Genomic DNA, 22,744 nt, shown 5'->3' with positions numbered 1-22,744 from the left:
TCTTGCCCTCTCTCCAACCCTGGAAAATTTAAATGGCTTCCTGATTTATCCAATTCATAGTATGGATAACATTCAGAATATATATATTTTTAATGTTTATATTTATTGTTGAGAGAGAGAAAAAGAGAGAGAGAGAGACATAGTGTGAGTGGGGGAGGGGCAGAGAGAGAGAGGGAGACACAGAATCTGAAATGGGCTGCAGGCTTGGACCTGTCAGCACAGAGCCGGATGTGGGGCTTGAACTCATGAACCGTGAGATCGTGACCCGAGCTGAAGTCAGATGCTTAACTGACTGAGCCATCCAAGTGCCCCATCAGAATATTTTCTTAAAGTACAAATCTCAGTATATGGCCCTTTCTTCACCCAAGAAAACTTGAATTAATTGCTATTTCTAATTCCTTGTTAGACATTTCTATGTGGGTGCCATGTTTACAGTCAAATGGCATCTATCTGAATATGAACTTAGCCACATTTACTTTCCTCTAATCAAGATTTATTGAAGTCTTTTTTTATACTCTATTCTGTGTGAGGCAAGTGAATCAAAGATGAATTAGCCATGGTACTTACCTTCCAGGTGACATTCAGTCTGGTGGGGGTGAGGAGGAGGGACAGACAGCATGTAAAAAAATCACATGGTGTGGTAAGGGCTCCAATGGAAATTTATGCAAATGATGTTTTTTCTTAATATTCATAGCATTTTATCTTAATCTCTCATAGGGTATTATTTTTACCTTTTAGTACAGTCATTTATCTCTCCTATGACTTCAAAGTCTTTGAGGGGCAAGAACGGATATCATGTTTTCTGAAAAATTGTAAGACAGATTTTTAGAGCAGTTTTAGGTCCATGGCAAAATCGAGGGGAGTATGTAGATATTTCCCATATATCTCCTCTGCCGCACATGCACAGGCTCCCTGTTATCAACCTCCTGCACCGGAGTGGAACATTTGTTATTACTGATGAACTTACAGGGACACAGCATAATCACCCAAAGTTCATAGTTGACATTAGTGTTCGTTCTTGGTGTTACACTTGCCTTGAGTTTGAGTAAATGTATAATGATATGTATCTGACATCATGCGGAGTACTTTTCCTGCCCTAAGAATCCTTTATGCTCTGCCTGTTTATCCTTTCCTCTCGCTCATGATCTCCTTTTGAATTTTCCCACATATTAAGCTGAATGCTTTCCATGGAAAAACAGCAAGAGAACAACAGTAACACCAACGATCATATGAATCCCTTAAATATTAAGTATGTTCTAGTCCTTGTCTTAGGATTTTGTACGTATTAACTCTGAATCCGTACAACACCTCCATGAATTGGGTATTTTCATCCCCATTTAAGTGATGAGGGAACTAAGGCACGAGTAAGTTAAGTAACTTGCTCAAGCTCACAGAGCTAGTAATGCAGAGCCTAGAGCTGGAATACAGTATGTATCAGTAAAGAGATAGCGAATTAATATTCACAATTAATAGGTGGCTGTTTAAAGAAAAACTTAAACACAAAGGTCTCAGAAATTCTACATCTATTACTAATGTACTTTCCTTTAGTTTTGGGGCTCGATAATTTGTGGAGACGATAAAACCCTATCTGCATTAAAGGATTTTATTTATGTCTGATGGGAAACTCCTTAGCGCTGTTGCCGTAAGACATGAAAGATTGACACGTTTTACCTCCAGCAATTCTTTAGTTTTGTTGTCCTGTTTTTCAAGTTGGAGTGTCCTCAAAGGACAGAAGCTTCATTGGCATGCTAGACTTTTCTTGTGTTTTACACGGAAACTTCCCCAGTGCTCCAAATATAAATAAGCTTTACCTGCAGTGCATAACGACTGCCTTTACAACTTGCATATTAATGGAATCCACTACATGGAAACTCATTTTGAAATCTGGACCCTTCTTGCTTACTTACTTGGTCTTTTACTTCAGGCCCCAAGATAATCAGAGCTTGTTGGAGTTAGAAGGGGTTTTGGTGATCATATGGTCACTGATATTTACTCAGTGCTTGCTGTAGCAAAGGAAGTGAGCCACCACCATCACTTGGAGCATCTGCAGAGCAGTGGGAAACCTTTATAACAGAGAGAAGGGGTAGGCTTCAAGTATGCCCTGATTGGAGGCTGTTGGCAGGGGAAGCTGTGGGCAGGCTAATAAAAGTGGACACCCTGTGTGATCGGTTAAGGGTGTATATTTGGCTTTTGCTTGTTTGGCCCTAAGTTAGAAGCCAATTAGGGAAGGCAATTAGGGAAGCTCTTAGCTAATCAAGTCAGCATTTATGGAAGCTCTTAGCTAATCAAATCCTGGGCATTTGGGGCCAATGTGTTACAAGGGTTATTGTTTGGTTCCTGGAATGGTTATTAGAGATAGCAGTTGGACTTTCTACAAGTCTGCTTTCTAGATAAGAGTTGGCTTCTTTGGCAGGGCTAGTGGCACAATGGATAATGTGTCTGACTATGGATCAGAAGATACAAGAGGTTGGCTTCTTGGGCTGGTGGCTGTAGACTGTGGGACAGAGTTCTGTTTTTATATATGATCTAGTCACTTTTATTGTACATTTAGTCTGTCAATAAGGAAATGAATGCTCCAAATAATACAAATAAATGCCCAAGCAAACACTCAGGGAAAGGAATAAAGTGTGATCAAGAAGTGGGAAGGGCCTTCTTTTACATGGAGCAATTAGAGAAGGCTCCTTAGAAAAGAGTAACCTTTGGGCAGAAACTTGAATTTTGTGAAGGAGAAAGCCGTGAGGAGTGTGGGAGGTGAGTGCAGGAGGGAGAAGAATGTCTCCGGTGGAGGGCAAAGCAGGTGTGAGGGCTCGGAGGCCAGAATGAACTTGAAGTGCTTGAGGGGCAGCCAGAGGCCCGGGGTTGGGAACAAGCATGGAGTACCGAGCACAGTGAGGATAGTTCAGAGGGAGATGTGCAGGGACCTGGGCTGTTGGTGTCCTGCAAGTCCTCCTGACCTTTACTCTGAGGTCATCAAAAGTCACTGGGGGTGAGATGAGCCAATTGGTAAATGTCAGTTTGGCCACCATGTGGTAAATAATAGGTGTGCCGTCAACTGTGGAGGCGGGAACAGTCAGAAAGCTACTTGTGAGGACAGGCTAAGCAGAATAAGACTGAGAGGAAAGAAGGGAAGACTGTTCTAACGTGAGGGACTGGTGTGAGCAAAATTAGAGGCAGTGAAGAGATATTTATGACAGGAGGGTGGGGAGGGATTCTCTTGTGCTCTGGACAGGGCGGGGTGGCTGCAAAATCCGGACTGGAATCTGAGGCGAAACTGCATGAAGTATGGGTTTTGTTAGTCAGGAAATCAGTTGTGAGAATAATATAATTAACGTTTTGGTTTAGGATATGTTATTTCTTCGTGGGTGTGGGGGATGGGGCTTGTTGGCAGGAACCCCTGTGTTGAAGTTCTCTCAGTCTGGGTGTGAGGCAGGCCGACAGAGTGGGAACAGAAAGAATTGAGAAGCAATGGTTTTTGTTGTTTCAAGAATTCCAAAGACCGAAGAAATAATTCCCTTGCATGGGGTCAACACAACTTCATACGTGACAGTGCGGTATTGGAGCAGTGATGCAGATGTTAACATCCACCATTAGAGCTGGGCCGTGCGTAATTGCAAAGGATAGGGGCACTCATAAAGCAATGAGTTTCTGAATAATGCAGAGTCTTTCAGGCAGCATTTGGCCTGGAAGATTCAATGCCCCTGCCGAAAACCAGGAAGGTCTAAAAAAAACTTCACCTTCACACAAAGAAAGCCTGTGGTCCCAGACATCGTGTGGAAGGTAGAGGTCACTTTCAAAGCATATGTTTGTTTCCATCCTTTTTCTCTGTGCATCTTAAAAGAGCTAAGTTGGGACTGCAGATCAAATTTTGAGTCCTATTCTTCTCAGGCAGTATTAGAGTTTTCCTCTGGCATAAAACTCCTGGTAAGCATAATTTCCAAGTATATTCATGTCTTTGTATGTATACCTTTGCTAATATTTCAAATTATTCCCCTAGGAAATATTACCAGAAGAGAGATGAATGGATCATTTCTAGTTACTTTTGTTCCTAATAGTTCTTGCATTAGCCTTGAGAATGTAGGAAATTCAGGAGTTGGAGAGTCTTTTATTATTCCTTTCAAATGCAAATGTGAGAAATTCGACATGAATTATGGAAGCACATCAATGGTGGACACAGAATAATGGTGATCACTTGAATGGCTACTGATTTGTACGAGGGTTTTCATACATTATCTTCTTTAATTCTCAAAAGCAGCCCTAGGAAACAGCTGTTTTTATTCTCGCTTTGCAAGTATGGAAACCGAGGCTGTAAGGTTTGGCCCAAGGTCTTCAAACCCCTACATTTGACTCCAGGGTCTATGCTTCTAATCTGGCCAGATGGCAAACAAAACTAACTAGGCAATAACTTGGTTGGGTAAACCCTAGTCATTCCTGGTTAAGGGCTTCTTTACCTGTAACCTCATGAAGGACTTACTCTCCTCCTAAACCCCTCTTCCATCTTCCTTCCAGTCTTGAACATTCTGCTGAAGTGTTTTTCCCCACACTTTCTTTCCTGTGTCCACATTTCCCTGCATTAACGCTGGGACCACAGTGTAGTTAGATTTTACTGTAATACAGTTAAGGTCACATTAACTTAGCCTATAGTTTGAGCGTGTGGGTGGCCCAGTTGGCTAAGCGCCGAGTCTTGATGTTGGCTCAGGTCATGATCTCACGGTTCGTGAGATGAAGCTCCACATTGGGCTCTGCATTGGCAGCCCTGCTTAGCGCTGACAGTGCAAAGCCTGCTTCGTATTCTCTCTCTGCCCCCCTTTCCTGCTCACACTATTCCATCCCTCAAAATAAGTAAGTAAACATTTAAAAAAAACCCACAAAGCTTAGCTTATAGTTCATTCTCTTGTGTAAATTGTTAGGAAGTAATGGTTTTATTGACATCATAAAATTGAATGTTTAAAAGACCTTGAAGAACTAAACATTTTTCCTTGTGACCTTTACCAGACCTTGGTATTTCTCCCCACCCCTCTTGCTAAACTCAGATTGTCCACTGAGCAGCTGCTGAGCTGCCACTTTATTTCCAGTGCCCTGCTTTGCCCCATGGTCAGTGCAACCTCTTCCCCTGAGCCTTCTGGGAATTTGAACAGCAAACAATTCTTTGAACGATACTGGTTGAGTTTTTTCTCCTCTCATAAAAGATTTTCTTCAGCTATTTTTAAGAACATACTAGTCAACTCAACTGATCTGATTGACATTTAAAGTCACTTGCTGTAGCCACAGTTTGAGAAAACCATGTAATTTGTCATCTTACAAGCTGATGCCTCAATAACAATAGAAAGCAACGGTAAAATCATTTACTGAGCAATTACCCTGTACCAGACTCTGAGAGCCCATTTGATAAACTGTGTCATTTATTTCTTAGAAGAAATGCGGGAGATACAATTATGATCCCATTTTAAAATAATGAAACCGAAGTGTAGTTTAAGTGACTTCCCAAGGTCACATATGTCGTACACTGTGGCACTCAGTTCCTAATCCAATTGTGCTCCACTCCAAATCCTGGATTTCTAACCACTACAGAGTTCCTTTCTGGCTAGGCAAACCACCCTTTCAAACAATTATGGATTCAAACCAAAGACACAATTCAGTTATATTTAATTGTTTGTTATGTAAGCCAATGCTTACATTTTGTAGTAAAATTTTCTGTTTGATCAATGAACTGTAATTATATTTCAGATATCTCTTCTATCAGCTCTCTTTACTCTCAGAAGACTTTTTCTAAAACCAAATGCGACTACATTATCTTCTCACAAATAAAAGGGAAGGAAAGCACTTTACTGGGCTTAAAAGTGTATTGATGTGTATTTCAATTATACCTTTGGAGACCACTACACAGTGCTCAGTCTATCCCTTTTATAGTCTGAAAGCACAAAATTGTGTTACTTATTTAAGTTTTAAGAAAACCATCAAGATAGCTTGACTGTGCTTTTGTCTAAATGATATTTCTTTTCCAGATGATTTTTATCAAATGATCATTTCATTGATACTTTTCATAAATGTCATCATTAAACCATGTATGAACCACTTGTTTTGCTATTTGTTTGTTTATACTGAGGTTGGGGCACATGACCAGCCAACGCTTAGCTGGTGAGAAACCCCACAGCCGTGAGTTCTTCCTCTCTGCCAGGTTTTTAAGTTCTGAAGGGCAACTTAAATTTTGTGCTGTTTCCCAAGGATGATCAGACAACTCTGCGCCTTCTGCCAAGGATGTTTTAGGTTGCAAATTCTCCAACACCGTCGTCAGCTCAGCCATTTCATTAGTTTTTTTTTTTTGCATGTAATATTGCCATCAGTAAATCCAATGAAAGCACCACAAGTCCGAATAATTTGCTGTGCTGTCGCTCGGGGGATGGGTTTGCATCCAAGCTATTTGGATAACAATGAATATTTCAAATGGGCAGAGAGCAAACAGTTGGCCTCTGTCCAAAACATGAAAGGTTTTAATAGCTTTGGAATCAATCCATCTCTTCAGAGTTCTTCCTTAGCTTTTTCTTAGTGGGGATCCTGAATTGTACTCAGGTTATAGACAATTCACAAATGTCAATGTTGATAACATTTCCATATTTTTTAATCAAATCAATGCAAAGTGAAAACATTCTTTCTGCACTTCTGTAGGAGAAGCAAAATGCTTTGAATAGTTTAGAGTTTATGTTTTTTGGTTTTAATTGAAATATCATTTACCTACAATATTATCTTAGTTTTAGGTGTACAATACAGTGATTCAACAATTATATGCTGTGTTCACCATGATGTCTAGTTACCATCTGTCATCATGCAAAGTTATGACAATATTATTGACTATATTCTCTATGCGGCACTTTTCATCATTGTGACTTATTTATTTTNCCCCCCCCCCCGCCACCTCTCTCCCCTCTGGCAACCATCAGCTCTCTGTACTTCTAAGAATCTTTCTGGGGTTTTTTGTTTGTTTTGTTTTTTAGATGTCACATGTAAGTGAAATCATACGATATATATCTCTGTCTGACTTGTTTCCTTTAGCATCATACCCTCTTGATCCATCCATGTTTTGACAAATGGCAAGATTTTATTTTTTAATGGATGAGTAGTATTCCATTATACAGCTATCTAAAGCTGTCATTATATATCACATTGTCTTTATCCATGCATCTATCAGTAGATACTTAGGTTGCTTCCTTATCTTAGCTAGTGTAAATAATGCTGCAGTAAACATAGGATTGCATATATATTTTTGATTCATATTTTCATTTTGGGTGGGGGTAAATACCCAGCCGTGGAATTACTGGATTGTATTGTATTTCTCTGTTTAATTTTTTGAGAAAACTCTATCCTGTTTTCCACAGTGCCTGTACCGATTTACATTCCCACCAACAGTGCAAAGGTTTCTCTTTTCTCCACATCTTCTCCAACACTTGTTATTTCTTGTCTTTTTGATACTGTCCTTCTGACAGGTGTGAGGTGATATCTCATTGTGGCTTTGATTTGCATTTCTCTGATGATGAATGGGCATCTTTTCATGTGTCTGCTGGCCATCTGTGGTCTTTGCAAACATGTCTATTCATGTCTTCTGTCCACTTTTTCTGAAATAATTTTCAGATTATTTGTTTTCCTGGTATATGTGTAAGGAAGGCTCTATTTTTTTCAAGGAGGAGTACATTTTTATGTTTTTTTCATTCTAGTGGGGAAGAAAGAGGGAGTGCAAAGGACTCTTTACTATTTAGTTGATTAATGTGGCTATTTTTACAGAAAATGCGTTCATATTCTTATATAAAATGCTTTTATATATAAGCTCAACAAGGCTTGAGAAGAGGTAAAATTAGAAAACAGGTATTTAGAATTTTAGGTGAATACATATTTATCATATTGTTACACACAGTAGTCAACAGTTTAAAATTATACTAAGCTCCTTTAAGAATTTTTCTAAATCCATTAAATACATTTTATTAAAATGTCAGTTTTCAGGGTGCCTGGGTGGCTCAGTCGGTTTAGTGTCCGACTTTGGTTCAGGTCATGATCTCATGGTTTGTGAGTTCGAACCCCACATGGGGCCATCTGCTGTCATTGCACAGTCTGCTTCGGATCCTCTGTCCCCCTCTCTCTGCACCTCTACTGCTCGCTCTTGCTTTCTGTCTCTCTCAAAACTGAACAAACATTAAAAAAAATTTTATTTGTCAGTTTTCTAAGAATTAAAAGAGCAACATTTCCTGTTAGTGAGAAGATTGAACAGAGTGCAAGCCTTTGTGGCTGTGCCTCCTGTCTTAAATAAAAGTTTGATATCAGTCTTCCATCCAAATGAGTAGCATCTGGGAAATTGAATTGTTACCTTTCTCCTTGTTTGCTGGCTGGCTGTGGCCTGTTTGCTCTCTAACCGTCCCTCGCCTTTCTCTGACCTTGGCAGTCGGGGGTCAACACCTGCAAGCTGCTCTTTCCAGGTGATGTTGGCTTCCAGCTGGACATGGCAAGTGGGATGCGGGGCCAGAAAGTCCAGGATGTCCCCAGTTTGTTCTCTCTCTGTATGCCTGTGTCCTGATCTATCTCTGCCAGCCACTCTGTCTCCTCAAGGACCCCCCTCCCCCCACCTTGCCACTCGACCTGCCCACTGTTGATTTACCTACTGTGGAGTGAGTGACTCTGATGCCCGGACTCTGGTACCATCACATCCCTGGCTCTCCAGCCTATGAGGAGGGCCAGCTTCTGGGGTGCCTCATCATCCTGTGTGACTTCCTTGACCCTCCCAGTACCACTGTAACCAATTACTTTATTGAATTCTATTTTAAATACTTGGCGCAGTTTCTATCCCGAGAGGTCCCTGAACAGTATACTTGCCCCTGTTATAGTGATGATTTTCAGAGTTTTCTGTGCTCTAGGGATGCCTGGGTATCTATGTCAGTTAAGCCTCCATCTCTTGATTTTGGCTTAGGTTATGATCTCTCCGGGGTGGGGTCGAACCCTGTGTTGGGCTCTGTGCTGACAGCATGGAGCCTGCTTGGGCTTCTCTCTTCTCCCTCTCTCTCTCTGCATCTCCCTTGCTCACGTGTGTGCTCTCTCAAAACAAATAAATAAACTTGAAAGAATGTTTTCTGTACTCTAGTACAGAAGCACAGTCACTTCCTTTGGGGCATACCAACTCTATTGGGTTGAGTAGTTTCCCCCCCAAAACTTGTGTCCACCAGGAATCCTATAATGTTTTTAGTTAATGCGAGGCCATACTGTATTAGGGAGGGCTCCAATCCAATGACTGATGCCCCCTACAAAAGCCATGTTACTACCAAGGCAGAGATCACAGTTATATGACTATAGGCCAAGGAACACCAAAATCACTGGCAATCTCCGGAAGCTAGGAGAGACGCGTGGAACAGATTCTCTCAGAAATGCCAGAAAGAACCAGCCTTGCCAACACAAGTTGATTTCAGACTTATGTCTTCTGGAAATGCAGGAGACAAGATTTTCTTTTGTTTAAAGCCACCCAGTTTGTGGTACTTTCTTACAGCAGCCCTAGCAAATCAATATACCAACTATTTTTAGCATTGCTATTATTGTAATTCTTACCTCTCTTAATTTATGTTAGGTCTAATCTGCTGATTTTTCCCATGATTGAGACCAGGTAATTTGCATGGTTGATCTAATGAAAAGTAAGCAATGACCTTCGAAAGGAGTGCTGGCATGATCAAGTTCACCCTCAGCTACATTAATATAAAGCCACGCCAATTCACGTATCTAATCTAAAAATGCACTGTTTCTGTAAGAACCATGTTTTTGAAAAAGGATGTGATAATGTCTACCAAAAAAAGATCATATCTGGAAGTTATGAAGTACAGTAAGCGGAGACCCTATTTATAATTTATAAGCTAGAATAGAGGTACACAAATATTTTCGATAGAAGACCAGATAGAAAATATTTAGGTTTTGTGGGTTTTTTTTTTTTTGTCATGACTACTCAACTCTGCTTTTATAGCAGGAAAGCCATGATGCTCTATTGTGTTAATGAATGGGTTCCAGTAAACTACAAAACAATTGGGTGGCTTGATTTGACCAATGTCACATCCTACTGACCCCTGAACTAGATCACTACCAGTCCAGCTCCTCATTACCCTTCCCTTGCACCTTTGCTCTGAGCAGTAACTATTTTTCTGATTTTGATATTTACCATTCATTTTAAAAGATATATTAATTCATGTCATTTATATACAAGCTTTTAAAAAACACCCTTAAAGGAAAAAACTTAGATTATGTTTGTGAGGTTCACTACCAATAATTTATATATTGAGTAGGTCAGTCTTTTCACTGCTATTACATGTGTTTTACATGAATATTACATAATTTTTCATTTTTCTGTTGGACCCTTGCCTTGTTTGCAGTGAATCTTTTTGCTATTACTAACAAAGTTGCCTGGTTTATCATACTCTTATCCAGATGCACAAATGCAGATATTTCCGTGGGTCATATACCTAGGTATAAAATTATCTGATGAGAAGGTATAAACATTTTCAACTTTATAAGAAATTGCCAAATTGGTTTCTCTTTTTAAAAAATTGTTTGCTTATTTTGAGAGAGTGAGAGAGCACACACGTGCATATGAGGGATGGGCAGAGAGAGGGAAAGCAAGAATCCCAGGCAGGCTCCACATGATCAGTGTTCCGGAAGTCTGACACAAGGCTTGATCCCTCTCACAGCGAGATCATGACCTGACCCCAAATCCCGGGTCACACGCTTAACCAGCTGAGCCACCCAGGCGCCCCAGAAATGGCCAAATTGCTTTCTAAAGTGGTTATAACAATTTATATTCATCCCATCAGAATCCCATGATTCCACATTGTTCCCAAAACAATATTGCCAGACTTCTTATTTTTTGCCCATCTAACGAATATAAAATGATATCTTTATTTGGCCTTAATTTACATTTCCATGATTATTAATTAAGTCAAGAAACTGGCCTCTTCTCTGTGAAAGTCCTATGTTTTTGTTTGTTTGTTTATAGTTCTATTGACTCATGTCTTTTCTTAATCGATCTGTAGGAATTATTTATATATCCTTGATACTAATCTTTTATCAATTAAAATAGTAGTACAAGAATTTGCCTTCTGTAAATCTTGTTTTTTTTTTTAAGTTTCTTCATTTATTATTTCTGAGAGAGAGAGAGAGCGCACAGACAGTGGAGGGGCAGAGAGAGAGGGAGACACAGAACCTGAAGCAGGCTCCAGGCCCTCAGCTGTAGCACAGAGCCAGATGCAGGGCCCGAACCCACCAACCAAGAGATCATGACCTGACCATGCAGAGCCTGCTTGGGATTCTCTCTCTCCCTTTCTTTCTGCATGTCCCCTGCACATGTGTGCTCGCTCGCGTGCTCTCTCTCTCTCTCTCTCAAAATAAATAAATAAACACTTTTTTTTTTTTAAAAAGAAACTGAATGAGCCAGCCAGGCGCCTCTTATGTAAATCTTGTTTAATCACTTTTAGTAAGATTTATAAATTTACATATTGAGTCTTAGTTTTTTTGGTTGAATTTAGTGCTCAAGAACCTTACATTTTTGCATTCTGAGTAAATGGAATTTATTAAAGACATTCTGCTTGCTGGTAACAAACTAGCTTCTCGTGATGAAAAGCTGAAATTCTTATTAAAAAATAGGATACAAATGAAAAGTAAGAAGTATGTAAATTATAGAGAAATGTATTGAACTTAAAATTTAGAAGTTATAAAGTGCTTCATAAATGCAATTAATTTGATTTTTATGCGTGTAGGAGAATGGTTGGGAGAGAAGGAAATTTCTCACATACGATGAAAATACATTGATTTAGGGGTGCCTGGGTGGCTCAGTCCATTGAGTGTCGGACTTCGGCTCAGGTCATGACCTCACGGTTGGTGGGTTCAAGCCCTGCGTCGGGCTCTGTACTGACAGCTAGCTCAGATCCTGGAGCCTGCTTCGGATTCTGTGCCTCCCTCTCTCTCTGATCCTCCCCTGCTCATACTGTCTCTCTCTCAGAGATAAATAAAATGTTAAAAAAAAAATTTAAAAAAAAGAAAATACATTGCTTTAAATTAACTAAAAATTTAAACTTCCGTGCCTTTGCATATATTTCCTACAGTATCACAGGTTTATTTTCCATGAGATTAATTAGCTAAGGGTAGCTCCATTTAAACACAGTACACTTTGTAATGTTATGTTATCACGTATTTTATTTTTGTATCTCTACTGTAGCAAAGTGTCAGGAACATTAAATGTTATCATTGTTATTTTGGCAAATGAAAAATGTTTGCCTGGCATATTTGGTTGGAGATCTGAAGCCCTGGAGTTCTGGAGTCTTGATATGTGTAAACAGACTTCCACTAAGGAATTACACAGAGTTCCAGCTAAATAATGAAGTTCTACTCCCTCCTCTCTCTCTCCAGTATTTATTAAGCCAAATCCTTACGTAATTGTTCAAATAATAAATCGAATACAATCAGATTATTGACATGATCAAAATTATATTATTTTCCAATTGTGACTTCTTTTTGTGAAGATTAAATAAGTAGATAGTTTTCTGCCCCAAAGTTTGTGATTCTATACCAGAGAGTAAGTGCCTAGGCATTTTTGTCACTAGGCTTAGTCAAATGGATTCCTGTAGATGATGAAAACAAGCAAGTAAAACACACCTTTCTTAACTGATTACTGGAAAACTTCCATTTGTTTTCATGTTATTGTGTCATAGTTTGATAGAAAATTTCATAGACTGGCCTTGTGACAAGCGTCTTCCAATGCAGGCTGTCTTTCTCTGGAGCTCTCTCTCTTTCATTCCTTGCTCCTAGAGCCCTATTGTCTTTTTGCTTTTACATTCCTTTGTCAAAATGATATATGCTAGAAGAATTATTTCATAAATCTTCACTTAGTATTTCAGTTGATTTATTTTTTTATTTACTTTTATTTTTTAAATATAATTTATTGTCGAGTTAGCTTACATACAGCGTACACGGCGTGCTTTTGACTTTGGAGGTAGATTCCCGTGATTCCTCACTTACCTACAACCCCCACTGCTTCAGTTGATTTATTAAAGTCAGACGTGTTATTTTTTAAAAACAAATCAAACTATGTGACTTGAAGTTTCTCTACTGACATACCCATCCAAAACACCCAACAAATCATAAGCGCTCAGCTGAATGAATTGCCATGAAGTCTATACACTATCCAGGACCTGAATATACCACATCACATAAGACTCTTTAGTGCCCTCGCTCAATTTTTTTATTTCCTCTCCAAAAAGAATCACAGTCTTTACCGTTAACACTATAGTTCGGTTTCCCCTTTATTAGATTAGCTTTGGTATATTTACTAATTAGAATCCTATATTTGGTGTGTCTTGTATAGGTCTTTTTCTTGTTATTGTTGTTGATTTCATATGCCTGTGTGGTAGGTCTGAATTGTCGTGACTAGCTATGGTTAATTCAGTTCATATATTCTGTTACATGAATATATCACAATCTCTTCTACTTTTGGGGGAATATATAGGTTGTTTCCTGTTTTAGCTATCAACAGCCATGCCTATCATGAACATAGTGTCCTGTCGCTTGCTGCACATATGCACGCAGTTTTGTTGGATATCTGTATGTCTAGGATGGAATTGCCGGATCGTAAGAGGATGTGTGCAACTTTAGTATCTGCATCAATTTTGCATCATGGTTTACCAATTTACACTTTCTCCAGCACTGCCTAAGGATACCCTATTTTCTCATATCATCAACAAAATCGGACGCTGTCAGCATTTTAAAATTTAGCCATTTGGGTGGATGGCTAGTGGTCTTTTATTGTAGTTTTAATTTTTGTGTTTCTGGTGACTAATGGTGGTAAGAATCAGATTAAGTACTTTTTGCCCATATGTGTTCTTCATTTGGACATTCTCTTCTGAAGTGACTTTTCTAGTTTTTGTCTACTTCTAAATTAGGCTGTCTGAATGTATGTAATGGCTTTCTATCTGCATTTGAGTGACTTGCTTTGCTGTAACTGTTGCTGAGACTTTCTCCCACTCTGTGACTTGGCTTTTCATTTCTTAGTGTTGTCTTTTGCTATAAAGAGGTTTTTAATTTTAATGTCCAATGTAGTTATCTTTTCCATTATGGTTAGTGCTTTGTTTGTGTCTCTGTGTAAGAAAAAATTTCATATTTTAAGGTCTTAGAAATATTCTGAAAATAATGTAAATGCTTCTAAAAATATTCTGAAAATATAATAAGACTTCTGGAAGTATTTTATATTTTACACTTAGATTTACAGTCCACCCTAAACTTTAAAAATTTTTTAAAAATATTTATTTAATTTTGAGAGACAGAGACAGAGCGGTAGAGAAAGAGGGGGAGACACAGAATCCGAAGCAGGCTCCAGGCTGTGAACTGTCAGCGCAGAACCCGATATGGGGCTCAAACCCACGAACCGTGAGATCATGACCTGAGCTGAAGTCAGACTCCCAAACAACTGAGCCACCTAGGTGCCCCACCCTAAACTTTTTTGTATGTTGAGTTTTATTTTTCTACCCCAAGGATATCCACTTGACCTTGACCCAGTTATTGAAAGGACTGTCCTTTCCTCAGTAATATATAGTACCATTTTTGTCATATGTAAAGTATTTTTATAGATGAGTCTGTTTTAGAATTATTTCTTTCGTTTCATTAGTTTGTTTGTGTGTCTTTATGCCAATACCACAATGTTCTCATTGCCTGATTTATTTTTATTATTTATTTATTTATTGGAGAGAGAGAGAGAGAGAGAACAAGCCAGGGAGAGGCAGAGAAAGAGAGAGGGAGACCCAGAATCCACAGCAGGCTCCAGGCTCTGAGCTGTCAGCATAGAGCCTGATGTGGGGCTTGAATTCATGGGCCATAAGATCATGATGTGAGCCGAAGTCAGATGCTTAATTGACTGAGCCACCCAGGTGCCCCTTTCATTCCTTTAACTTTACAATAAGTTGTGATATTTGCATTGTGAATCTTCTCAAAATGTTTTTTTTCCCCTCTGAGGGCATTTTGACTGCCCTTGTCTCTTTGCTTTCATAAAATACCTAGAATCAATTTATTTCTAGAAAAAAAGCATTGAAGTATTTTTGGTGATTGCATTTAATCCATAGATTCATCATATGGGAAATTGACATCTTTTATATTGAGTTTTCCAGACTCTGAACATGATAAAATTTTTCCATTTACTTAGCTCTTATAAAATTTCTCTGAATGTTTTATATAAGTCTTGCACATGTTTTGTTAGGTTTATTTATGAATTTCTGGTATTTTTTGTTGCCTTTGTAAATCATTCTTTTTAAACTTTCATTTTCTGTTTTTTTATTGCTGTCACATGGAAATGCCTTTCTATGTTAGTCATGTACCCAGCAAACTTTACACATCATTTATTAACTCTAATAATAAGAGTGTAGACTCCTTTGGATTTTCTAAATATCCAATAAGGTTATTTCTGAGTAAGAACATTTGTTTCTCTTTTTCAGATATTTCTTTTTTCTTGCATTACCATACTGTCTAGAACCTTTGGTAAAATATTGACTTGAAATAATGAGTTGTCATGTGTGGAACAGGAGAAACTTAACAGAGGACCATAGGGGAAGGGAAGAGGAAAAAATAGTTAGGGAGAGGGAGGGAGGCAAACCACAAGAGACTCTTAAATACTGAGAACAAACTGAGGGTTGATGGTGGGTGGGGGAGAGGAGAAAATTGGTGATGGGCATGGAGGAGGGCTCTTGTTGAGATGCGCACTGGGTGTTACAAGGAAACCAGCTTGACAGTAACTATATTTTTTTAAAAAAGAAATATGAGTTGAGCATCCTTTTCTTGTTTCTAATCTCAGAGGAGAAGCTTAGTCTGTATCAGTCTTAAGTATGATGGGGATTTTTTTTAGGTAAACACCCTTTTGTTAGCTTAGAGCAGTTGCTCTCTGTTTTACGTTTGTTATACATTTTATTTAATGATAAGTGCATGTTGAGTTTTATCAAATTATTTTTCTGCATCTATTGAGATGGTCAAATATTTTTATTCTTTATTTTGTTAATGTAGTAAATAAATCTCGTTGATTTTTATGTTTAAACCAACTGTGCATTCTTGAAATAAACCCATTTAATTGTGTGATACACACATAAAATGTGTGTGCACATTATGTATGTGTATATACATAAAATGTGTGTACATTTTATGTACAACTGGATTCAGATTGCATTTATTTTGTTCAGTATTTTTGTATCTGTTTTCCTTAGTAAGATTGGCCAATAATTTTCCTGCATTGTGATATCCTCATGATGTTTTTGTATCAGTTATGCTAATGTCATAATATGATGTGGGAGAACTAGTTAGCTATTTCTTTCTTCCATTCACCATCCTCCCACTTCCAATTCTCTGAAAGAATGAATATAGGATTGCTATCTATTTTCCTAAATATTCTACTAAATACATATTTAGTAGAATTTGCTGCTAAAGCCATCTGGAACTGGAGTCTTCTGTGTGGACAGCTTAAAAGTATGAATTTTATTTCAAATTTTTATAAAAGTCAGATTCAATATTTCTTCTTGTGTTAGTTTGGTTAGGTTGCACTTTTCAAGGATTTTGTCCACTTCATATAAAATGTCTAAATTATTGTTATAACATTGTTTACAAAGTTCTCTTAAGGTCTTTTACTTGTTGTTTGGATCTGTAGTGATGCACCCTTTTCAAATACTTATTGAGCTGTCTTGCTTTTTCCCTCAGACTTGCTAGCTGTGTTATCAATGGTATTTGTCTTTTCATAGAAGTGATTTTGAAATTCGTTGATGATTTAAGTTTTGTTTTCTATCTTAGTAATCTTCGTTCTTTTAAAGTCTTTTTCCACCTACTTCTTTGGATTTAATTTACTCTTAATTTTTTAACTTTGTGTAAAGGGTTCCTTCTGTCCTCTGTTGAGCATACAGAGCGAGAGTCTTGTCAATCCAGTTCAGAGTTGAACTGAGTTATAGCTGAGTTTGAGTTTTACTTACACAGTGTATCTCTGGCTCACGTTTGTTTTAGGGCCTGAATGATCTTATTTTCTCAGGTGTGAATCACTGCTCATCCCCACAAGTGCCCTCCTCCATGCCCCCTGCATATTTTCAAAATGTAGCAAATATTGAAAGGGAATGTTGACAATGTCCTCGAAGCAAGTTTTTGTTTCCAAGGCATTTAGAAATGGAGAGAATCTCAGTCTGCCTCTAGGAGATTTTAACTTTTGTTCCTTTATACCATCATGGCCTCAGAATGCAGGAACAGCCCTGTGAATATATAAACTATTGTTCTAGTTCCTTCAGGTTTTCAATTTGCCACAGTATTTATTTAATTATTATCCACACTTTTCCAGTTTACATTTCCCCCATTAGAGGCTCTATGCTTAGGTAAACCTGAAGCTTGGACAAACTACATTTTTAATCTACAACTGAAATTCCCCATGGCCTGTAGGGGAAATAACTGGATGTTATTAGCTCCCCTGAGAAAATTTCCACTCTTAGATACTGCGCTTTAGAATTCTCCTTGGAATTTTATTTTGTCTAATTCTTTGCTTCTACACATTCCTAGTACCTTTAAAAATTGATACAAATAATTTTTTCCTAGTTTTTGCTGCAAGAGTATCGGTCTGCTGTAAAATAGCTATACACTTAAGTTTATCTGGATTGGTTATTTTTACAACCCCTCCTTATTGGCTTTTTAGTTATATAGTCACTTCCCTGTTCTTTTAAGTTGTTACCTGGACACTACAGCATACATTCTAATCTCATTTTTGTTATCTGGACAATGAAAGATGTTTCTGTATTCTATTTTTGCATAACAGATCATCACAAAATTTAATGCCCCAAACCAATGATTTATTATTGTTTCCCATGTTTCTGTGGTGGCTGGGCTTACCTGGAGACTTCTAACTTGGGTTTTCTTATATGGTTCTAGTCAGATGATGACCAGGGCTACAGTCATCTGAAGGCTTAATTGGGATGGGTGTTCTTGCTGACTCACTCATATGGTGGGCAGTTGATGCTGGTTATCAGTTGGGAGCATACTTTCCTTTAACCTAAAGTCCCTTTGTAGGAAGTAGTTTCCAGAGATGCTCTCAATGAATCATATCCTCCAGCATTCAAACCATTGTGTAGTCTCCTACCCTTGAGTTTGGGCTGACACTGTGACTCAATTTCAGCCAGTAGAATATGACCAAAATGATGCCACATGACTACTGAGGCAAGTCACAGGAAGCCTTGCAACTTCCATTTGGGGCTCTTGGCATTTTTATTCTTGAGATTCTTCCTCTTGGAATTCAGTTATGATGATGTGACAGTCTCAAATTGGGTGGGAAGGCCATGGAAAAGTATTTATGTTGATGGTCCCTTTTGAGCTGGTCTTGAACTCCAAGTTTTGGTCCCTAAGCCTCATGAATTTTCCAAAGCCCTGTTCAGCTACTCTCTCCTTATCTACCTCTTTTGGAATTAGAAAATATTCAGAGGGGGAAAACAGCCTTAAATGCTAGCTTCGCCTCTTTGAATATCTCTCTTTATTGAGGTCTTGGCCATGTAATTTTTTTTAATCACCTCATTAGCCACTTGGTGTCAATTATGGATTTTTAAAAAACTTTTAGGGAACCTTCTGGTTTTTCTCTGCAGGGAAGTTTGGATTGCCACTAAAGGAAGTAACATTTCCATATATTGTTTTTAAAATTTGTAATAACTGAACTTCTAACAAATCCAATCAAAATAATCTGAATGCTTTTCCTCTACCTGATTTTAATGCGATTGCTCTTCAACAGAATGTATGGACTTTTTACCTGAGGGGAGGTAGGACTCCCTGTGGATGGTGATAAAAGAATTCTGTTGATTATTTTCCTCTTGAATGTGTTCTCAAATTCCCTTATATTATAGTTTAAACCTTTTGATTTTGGGACAGTTCTAGTAAGATGACAAAGTTTTAATACCAAACTCATGTGAACATATTTCTGATAAAACCTGGAAAATAACTCCATCCAGATAGTTATTTGCCTGCTATGCAGGCTTTAAGTCCATGGAGTTGTTTCTCATTGTGCTTTCATACATTGTATTGGAATCACTTACTTATATTTCCACTCAGGAGATATATATTGATCTGACCTGATGGGAAGCAAAAGCTGTAGTTTGAGATCAGTTAGCAGTTTTAACAGTTTAGGTGCTATGACTTTTAGATGTGAATAGATAAATATAAATAGAGTTTAAGTATTTTGTTCAAGAATCAGGACAAATCATCTAGTATGTGCTAGATGGTATAAAACAGGGTTTAATTCAGTATCATATGATTACCAAGGTCACTGATTATGGACCTTGTATGTATATTAAATTGTCCCCCCAAAACTTAGTCCCTGCATTTTCCCACCAATCCTGTTCTTTTCTTTTGCTAGTTCACTCCATTTTCTCTCTAAATTTTCTTTATTATTACTAATCATCATCATCATGTACAACTGACATTACCAGATCCCCACCTAGCATGGAGTGGTTGGAAATACAAAAGAAAGTTTTATTTTGAAAGACAAATATTTATCAACCATTTATTATTTGCCAGGCATTACCTTAGGTCTTTATTTCTTTTAAGTTTTTATGTAAATTCCAGGTAGCTAGCATACAGTATAATATTAGTCTCAGGTGTACAATATAGTGATTCAGCACTTCCACACATCACCCAGTGCTCATCACAACAGATGCACTCCTTAATCCCTATCACCTATGTAACCCATCCCCCCCCCCATCCTGGTAACTATCAGTTTGTTCTCTATAGTTAAAAGTCCAGTTCTTGGTTTGCCTCTCTATCTTAGGTCTTTATGATACAGTAGTGACTAGATGAAGACATGATCACTGCTCTCATAAGAAGAATTGATAATCACTCTACTCAATTGCATATGTGAAGTGCAAATGAAAAACACTGGCAATAAGCGTCACAGTGTTAAAGCATGTCGCTGCAGAAGCCTGATGTGATTGATTAGGTTTTAAGGTAGTGGTAGAACCTGAAAAGTGACATGGTTTTTTTAAGTAGAAAGATACACCAGTTAGTTAAAGTCCTCCTAATTGTGATCTGTTTGGAGATGAATAGTCTGGTTTGATCCATAAAATAGCAAAGTGATAAATTGAAGATCAAAATCATTTTTTTTTACTTTTTGAAAGACTATTAAGAGAATGAAAAGACTTACTGAGAGAAAATATTTGCGAAGAACATGTCTGATAAAAGGTCTATAAGAATGTATAAAGAAGTATCAAAACTCAGTAATTTACTAAGAAAACAAACTACCCAATTTTTGAATAAATGGGCCAAAATTTTAAACAGAAGACAGATAGAAAATATGCATTTCAGAAGATGTTAAATATCATTAACCTTTAGGGAAATGCAAATTAAAACTACAATGGATACAACTACACACCATTTCAAAAGATTGAGCATGTCAAGTGCCGGTGAGGATGTGAAAGAACTGGAAATCTCACACACTGCTGTGGGGATGTGAAAGACTGAGACCTATCATGCAATCCTAGCCATTCCACTCCTAGGTATTTACCCAAAAGAAATGAAAATGTATAGCCAAAGACTTGCACACTAATATTCACTCGTGGCACCTTTATTTATAATAGCCCCAAAGTGGAAACTACCCAAATATCTACTGTCAGATGAATAGACTGACAAATAATGGCATATCCATATAACAGAATACCACTCAACAGCAGAAAGGAGTAAACCATTAATACAGCCAACAACATGGATAAATCTCATATAATTATATTCAGTGAAAGAAGGTGGACAAAGGAGTTCATACTGTATTTTCTTTTACATAAAATTTTAGAAAATACAACTAATCTACAGTTATAAAAAGCCGATCAGTGGTTGCATGATATATTAGTTATCTATTGCTGTGTAACAATATTACCCCAAATTCAGCAGCGTAAAGTGACATATTTATTATCTTATATTTTCTGTAGGATAAAAGTTACCCCATGTAACTGTGGGTCCTGTATAAGGCTGTGCTCAAGGTGCTGGCCAGGACTGGGTTCTTACTTGAGGCTAGTCTGAGGAAGGATCCACTGCCATATTCATGCAATTCATTGCCATATTCATGCAATTGTTAGTAGCATTCAGTTCTTCACCGGCTAGTGGACTGAGGCATCAGTTTCTCTCTGGTTGGGGGCTGGAGTCCACCCTCAGTTCCTTGCCTCATGGTCTTCTCCATATGGAAGCTCACAAATTGGCCTGTTGCTTTCTCAAGGCTAGCAGGGAGATATTACGTGTATTACAAACCATGTACATTACTCTGCACATGTAATTGTGTCCATCCCATCATGGCTGCAAATTCTGTTGGTTAGAAACAAGTCCCAGGTGCGGCCCACTCTCCAGAGGAGGAGATTATGCAAAGGCATGAATAATAGGAGGCCATCTTGGAGTCTGTGCACCACATTTGGTGATGGAAGGAGTGCTGAAAAGGGGGACGGATTTACAAAGGGGCAGAGGGAAACTTTTGGAGGTGATGTTTATTATCTTTATTAGGAGGATTGTTTTGCAGGTGTATACCTATGTCAAAACATATCATTATATAGTTAAAAATGTGCGGTGTTTTGTATGTCATTTATATCTCAGTAAAGCTGTTAAATCTATTAATTTTTAATTTGAGAGAGAGAAAGTGAGCATGAGTGTGTGTGTGTGTGGGGGGAGAGAGAGAGAGAGAGAGAGAGAGAGAGAGAGAGAGAGAGAATCTTAAGCAGGCTCCACACTCAACACAGAGCCTGATGTGGGGCTCAGTCCCTCAACCCTGGGATCCTGACCTGAGCCAAAATCAAGAGTTGGACACTCAACTGACTGAGCCACCCAGGAGCCCCACAGTAAAGCTGTTTTTTAAAAAAAGGATTATATTTGCTTATATATCCAGATTCACATTGAAGCCAAGCAAGAATAAAAAGGTGAAGGAAAAACATTGGCATTTCCTTAGTTGCAGACAGGTTAACTTATGGATATGACTTTGACTGCTCTCTGGATGAAAATGTACTAATGATATTAAAGTAATCAGCTTTCTGTAAAGAAGTGCAAGGTACACAAAACATTACTGCTACTGATATCAATTCACCTGGTACAAAAATTATTAGCTCTTGTAGTTTCTGTTTTATAAGGAATAATGAACAATGCAATTTGTATATAGTTCAACTGGCAAGTAAATTTCCCACATAAAGTATGAATAAAATAACAAAATAACCTGTCACATCAGTGAGGCTAAAGTTAGAGCTCTTAGAAAAGGTATATTATTTTTAGAGAAGGCCTATTACTTTAAATGTCAGAATGGAAGTTCTTTTTCATTTTATCATGATAACGAAATTATGAAAATTTGTTTTACAACATGGCAAGCATGTGTAAGTTGTTAAAAATGGGGATATTAAAACCAAGTTGCTTTTATGTTTACTGCTAATTCTGAAAGTGTACGTGAGATATATCAACACAAGAGCAAAGGATAAAAGAACATAGAAGCGCATTGCTTTCTGGTGAGGAGAAATACTCGTGGGTTACTGTAGTCTAGGTTTATGAAAGTAGAATAAAGATTTTGTTCATAGTGGGGCAAAGAAGTGACAATTATTAAATACTAGGCGTGGGTTAGGAAAATATGGGANGAGGCAGGCTCCAGGCTCTGAGCTAGCTGTCAGCACAGAGCCTGACACCGGGCTCGAACCCACAAACCATGAGATCATGACCTGAGGGAAGCCGAAGTTCAACTGACTGA

The sequence above is a fragment of the Crocuta crocuta genome, unplaced genomic scaffold (assembly GCF_008692635.1).
Source record: "Crocuta crocuta isolate KB4526 unplaced genomic scaffold, BGI_CrCroc_1.0 scaffold96, whole genome shotgun sequence".
Classification (NCBI taxonomy): domain Eukaryota; kingdom Metazoa; phylum Chordata; class Mammalia; order Carnivora; family Hyaenidae; genus Crocuta; species Crocuta crocuta.
This window is presented reverse-complemented; position numbering follows the sequence as displayed.